The following is a 6559-nucleotide window of genomic DNA, read 5'->3' on the forward strand; positions in this document are numbered from 1 at the left end:
CCTTTTAATGTTCTTCCTCTTGTTTCCTGTCACTTTCCAATAGTTTTTTTTTGCATATAATCCTTAAAAATAAAAATAATAGTATTTGAATATGGATACTTAATGTATTCCGAACAATCTGTCATTTTACCCTTGCATTGGCAGCTGATCTGTCTGTCACTCCACATGTTGTTCCTAGTGGAGGAGTATATAATATATGAATAGGAAAACACTTAGTATAGTTAGGAAGTTGAAACGTGCTCTAAGGAATATAGTAACAAAGATAAAAGGAGCATTTGGGCCATTATCTTCATGCTCTTGTGTTTAAATAATAAGGACCAATTTGCAAGACTAGGAAGACCATGAAGGGGTTATATGTAGCATACGGAAAATTTCCTTATTGATTTGAAAATAGGAAGATTTTGGGGTGTTGAAGAAGAGAGAGATGCTTATTCATTCACCATAGCACAATGTCTTTACTACTGTCACTCTCATATCTGATAACCTGATTTCTTTGATTTTGTTTTTCTTTAGAATTGCTTGGCTATTCATAAAACCCTGTTGGGATTTTCATTTGCATTGCACTGAGTTTGTAGATTAATTTGGAGAGAAGGGGCTTCTTTTTAGTATTAAATCTTATAATTTATGTATAAGATATATCTCCATTTAAGTATGTGTTTAATAGCATTCAATTAAGTTTTATAATTTTTATTTTTCTCCATAAACATCTTTGGTAGTTTTTTTTTAGTTATCTTATTTTTTGGCTGATATTTTAAATGGTACTTTTCGAAAAATATATTTTCTAACTTCCGTTGCTGTGCATGTAGTTGGGTTTTGTATATCACTCTAGAAACTTGCTGAACTTTTCTTAATTCTAATAATTTGACTATATATTTTTTCTTGATAATCTGCAATGACAGTTTCTTCCTTTCAAATCTTTGTACCTTAAAATTTTTTTCTGTTTCCTTTTTTTATACTACTTACTTCTTTAATTTTAATTTATTTTTTTCATTGTACATGTTTATGGGGTCCAGTTTGTCATTTCAATACATGCATATATTGTATAATGATCTAATCAGAATAGTTAACATCTTTATCACCTAAACATCTGTCATTTCTTTGTGGTTATAACATTCAAAATCCTCTTATCTTGAAAAATACATTACAATATTATTATTAGCTCTTGTCACCCTACAGCACCAGAACTTATTCTTCCTATTTAACTGTAACTTTGTAACCTTGTATCAGTCTACCAATATTTCCTTGGCCCTCACTCCCCCTTCCCTTTCCCTGCCTCTGGTAACCAGCATTCTACTCTCTTTCTCTCCCCACCCCTCTATTTATTTATTTATTCAACTTATTTTTCTTAATTGACCTGTGATAATTGTATATTTTTATGGAGTACAATATGGTATTTGGGCACATTCATACTGTGTGCAATTATCATGTCAGGGTGCTTAAACATTTGTCACCTTTTTGTGTTAGAAACATTTAATATTATCATGACTAGCTATTCAAAGATATGCAGTACTTTGTTGTTAACTGTAGTCTCCCTATATTACTATAGAACACTAGATAAAATTTTTTTAATCTTTCAAAACCTTTTTAAATTTGAAAGTCTGGGGATAAAAATTGTTTTTAAAAGTCTTAAAATTAATAGTCCAGAGAAATTCTTTATTTTATGCATGAGAAAAGTGTGTTCTTGAGAGGTAGAGTGATGTTTAAGGTCAGCAGCTCCATAGTGGCAGATCTAATACTAGAAACCGTATATAGTGATTATATTACACTATGGTGCCCAATTCATCTGTGTAAATAAATGAAATAATAAAGAAAAAGGATAAGTGCAAGCAATTAATTAAAAAAGTTAAATGCTGGTATGCTTTAGGAAGTTCATGTTTGTGTGATAACTTAATATATTTGACTTAATCTAATAACTTTACCAAAATTATAATAGTCTGTCTTCAGAGCTTTCTCCTGTAATAAGCTTTCCCTTAGAGAACTGTCTGTTTATTTCAATTTGAAGATAACTCAGCAAACTATTTTTATGATTACTTTGGTACCCCCAATGAAGTAAAACCTATTGTCATCTTACAAATAGATTTTATGATAGAATGTGCAATAACTTGGTCTTCTGGGTATTTATAATGGCTTTGTTAAATAGCTTTGTTTAATGGTTGTTTTAAAATAAGTTATAAACCAATTTAAGATTCAAGTACTTCTAAGGATTGTGTAAGTGTAAGGATATCACAACTCAGATGTGAGGCAGTTAACAGTGACTGTTAACAGTTCAGAGGTTGGGAAGTCCAAAGTCCAGGGAACACATCTGATAAGGGTCTTGTCCTGGTGGTGACTACAGCAACTGAGAGTATTACATCGTGAATATGGTAGAACAGAGAGAGTAACCTCCTCATTCACTCTCCTTTTGAAGCCCTTCATACGATGCCCATGACCACCATTTTTAATCAATTTGCTATGGCATGGTCCTCGTGTCTAATCACCTCTTCAAGACTCCACCTTTTAATTACCATAATAGGATTTCCCACACTCAATAGTTACAGTGGGGATTAAGCCTCAGTGAGGTTAGGGGGGCATCCAGTCTACAGCAACGGTTAAACAATGTCTAATAGGAATGGGAGAAAAATAATAAAAATTCTAAAAATTTTATGATTAAGAATTGTTTTTTAGTGATGGTAACAAAGTATATCTACCTTTAAAAAATATTTACTAAATTGAAGAGTATATTCTTCGTATTCTGCATAAGAGAAGGGCAACATTTACTAAAAAGCATTTAATAGCTCACTCTCATTTTTTAGGCCTTCCCTATTAAGTTGTACCCAAAAGCGCAAACATTAAATTAACTGTGAAGCTTTTTTTGCCTGGAGACGTTAAAGATTTATTTCTGTAAAATGTAGATTTTCAAAATGGAGGTTTTTCATTAATAGCACAAAATGAGATTTAATAGAAAGACATTAAATAATCTATGTAAGACTTGGTAAAAAAAAAATCCAATAAGAATCAATAGTTGTGCAAACCTGATGTGTACTGGTACAAATGTAGGGAATGTAAACATGAAGTGAGCAGGCAAATAACCGTGTAGGTCCTGATTTCAGTGTTTGAAATGACTAAAAAGATACATAGGATTTAGAGTGTTCATAGTTCCTAGGGTTTTAGTTCTGTATGATACTGAAAATATACAAGTATTATACTGGGTATTTTGGTACTTAATCTGTCTAAATTTCTTAGGTATTGATAAGATTCTGGTATGGAAATAGTTTTAAAGAAGACATAACTCAATACTGCGTGAATTCAGGAAAGGCCAACTGTACAAATGATAAGCAAATTTTAAATATTGAATAACAGGAATCTTTGCTGAGTGTACAAATAGGTTGATCGTAATCCAAACATAGAGGTTGTGTCAAGATTGTGACCTGGTAAAACTGCTTTTCAGTACTCCTGTAGAAGCTTATCAGACTTATTCACCAAGCTAACTTGTTGGCTAATATTTGTGACAAGTTAGGACCTATCTCAAGTTTCACTGCCAAGACAATAGCATCGGACACTCCAGTTTTATTGAATGCAACAGTTAATATGACCTCTGGAGTTTTGCAACACAGACATGTTTTAGGGTGATACTTCTCCAAATACAACAGTTCCTTGATGTTAAAAGCTCTGTGCTGCTTTTGTCTTATGAGCTGTACTGATTCTTAACGTTTCATTCCACCTTCTAATACTCGGAATACTTGAATAACAAGCACTGGAGTTCGCTCAGGGTCTGCAACACAATGAAAAGCAGTATAACATCCAGGTTCTTCATGAAACTTGATTTTTAGAAGACTTAAACAATCTGGTTGGGTGGTGGTGTACCTTCATAAAAACTCTAGTCAAGAATATGGATGCTTTCTTTTTCTGTAAGAGCAGAGTCATAAATTGCTTCATATACCCTTGCTTTTGTGGTAACTTTATACTTCTTAAGTTCCTTAATAAATTTGTTTAAGATTGCATTGGTTGGATTGTGTGTAATAGCAAATATCGTATTCTTGTATGTGATTCCTATAGGAGCTGGTTGGTTTATTTAAGCCATGCTAATTTAGTTAAAAAATACTTAATAGTGTTATGAAAGAATTTAAAAAGTTGAATATAGAAATGATGTAAGGAAACTAAAGTCTGTTTTAATATACTCCACTTAAAATTCTCAGTGCTTTGAGTATAAAGTTGGGAGTAATGGGAAGTGCATCTCCTAACATGAAGCAACAATTCTTCAGTCTAGCAATACTGATGCAATAGAAAGGAAGTACACTGAGGCTTACCCCATCCAGGTCAGAACTGTGAAATACTGCTCTGTGGATTTCAATTCAATACTTTGTCCAGGTTAACTACTCCTATGAGGGCTTCTTGATGGGGTAGTAATGAATTTCTATAGTTCACTTGTCCTCATAAAGGTCATGCTGTGCTTGGCAGTAATCTCTACTGCCCTCAGGCAGCTCCATAATGTGTAACTGCAGAAAGGAGTATCTATACTCATTGAAGATTGTGGCCTAATCATACAGCTGGTACCAAGGTGGGAGTGATGCAGATGTGCCAGTGGCTGTGGCTGCAGGCAGAGTTCTGTGGTGGTTGATTGCATGGCAGAGGTGGTGCAGATGGTGGTGGGGACACCAGGCCGATATTGGATTTTGAAAAAGAATTAAAGTCAGAATTTCTCTATCCTGGAGCATTGTTAGATTTTATTGTTATTAAATTTGGGGAAGATTTTCAATTTTTTAAATGCGAAAATAGACTTAAAATCTGTGACTCTAAAATTAGATGATTTGTTTATTTAAAATTTAGAAAAGTGTTAGTAATGAAATTTGAAGCATAAATTTCATTGAATCATGGAAAGTGGAAACACTACAATGAGGTTCTTGTGAGGGATTTAATATTTGCTTTTAATTTATATTTGTATATGTAATATTTAATATAATATAAATTTGTAAAATATAATATTTGTTGCTGCAGTGTAGAAGTTATTAAATATTTTCTTTTGGCTCTGCTCACTGCATGGGAGTAGAGTGAAAGGCAATGTATGCCATTGTGCCAAGGAATGTAGTTGCGGCTGAAAGTGTGTGGGCTTCCAAATCAAATCCCAGCTCTTCTGCTTACCAGAGATGGAACTTTGGGAAAGTGATCTGACCTCACTGAATAGAATGGAGACAATAATAATCTTCATAGGACTGTTGTGATTGAGCGAGAATTAAGTGTAAGTAAACTCAATATTTATTTACACCATCCCATATATATATATTTTTTCTTTTTTCTGACCGGTAAGGGGATCACAGCCCTCTGCTCTGCACAGTGTTGTGTGCGCCACGCCTAATCAGCGAGCACACCCGCCATCCCTATATAGGATCCGAGCGCCGCACTCTCTCTACCTAGTGAGCCACGGGGTCGGACCTCCACCACCCCATATTCTACCCGCATTACCTCTAGCATATTGTATCTAAAATTTAAATATTAGTAATCACTTCTTCTGTGTTTTAAGTGGAAGAAATTTTAAAAGTTCCTTATTCAGAACTCTTCCTTCTCTTTTATTTTTAATTTGACTGTCTGCTAAAATTGTGTTCAGGGGTCTTTTCAGAAGTTCTACCATATTGTTCAACATCTCTTCTTAATTTAAATCAGTTTTCTTTTTTATTCCATGGAAATGAAGTTCAGTGGTTAATTCTGTGATCTTGTTTCCATTTTCTATAAATCTTTAATGTTGTTTTTCTGTAATCTTATTGAAATATGGAATCCAAAATTGATAATTTGGATAAAATTCTGTAGTTGGTATCTGGAAAATTTAATGTAGAATAGTTAAATCAAATTCATGCCGATGAACACCATTATATTGCTTTTTAAACAATATATTGTTGAATTACATTTAATTGAAGTTTATTAAAAGCTTCTAATTACTCTGATTTTGTCAGTTACAGTCTTCATTTTATATTTTTCCTCTTTAATTTTTGTCCTAGTTGACTTTTATATCACATACAGAGCAGAGTGGTGGCAAAGTACTTTCACCACCAGTGTTTGTGTGTCTATATTTTATCCTTTGCCAAATAGATTTTTAAAAAATGATAAAAGTGATATCTCAGAAGCAGCATAGCCATCTGAGTTTTCTTAATGAAAAGTATATCTTAGCTATCTTGCTTAATTCCTATTGAAAACTAAAAGAACTTTTTGTTTTTCTTGCCATTTGAGAATAGAAATAGAGAAGGTGTATTAATGATGTTTGCATATATTTTTCAGGCAAAATGTTTAATTCAGGCATTGTGGTCAAGTCCTAGGAAATTGCTTGCAGTACTTTAAGGAGGTTACACATAGACTGTTAAAATCTGTTGGTGCTAAGTAAGATTCCAAAGTACTTGCCATAAAAGTAGTTGAGTTAGGGAAACTGACTAAAGCAGTATAGATCATTATTGGAAAAATACCAAAAGTAAAATTTCTGTTAAACATGAGAATATATGAAAAACTGCACATATTGGTTTCCATATGATGGACCGTATTAGTCCATTCCTGTTGCTTATAACAAAATACATGGAACTGGGTAGTTTGTAAGAAA

General features: G+C 33.0%; 1 pseudogene; it reads right to left on the reverse strand.

The window, feature by feature from the left end:
• Positions 1–3546: 3546 nt before the first annotated feature.
• On the reverse strand, positions 3547–4060 carry LOC103583564 (annotated as a pseudogene).
• Positions 4061–6559: the final 2499 nt, after the last annotated feature.

The sequence above is a fragment of the Galeopterus variegatus genome, unplaced genomic scaffold (assembly GCF_000696425.1).
Source record: "Galeopterus variegatus unplaced genomic scaffold, G_variegatus-3.0.2 Scaffold24424, whole genome shotgun sequence".
Taxonomy (NCBI): Eukaryota; Metazoa; Chordata; class Mammalia; order Dermoptera; family Cynocephalidae; genus Galeopterus; species Galeopterus variegatus.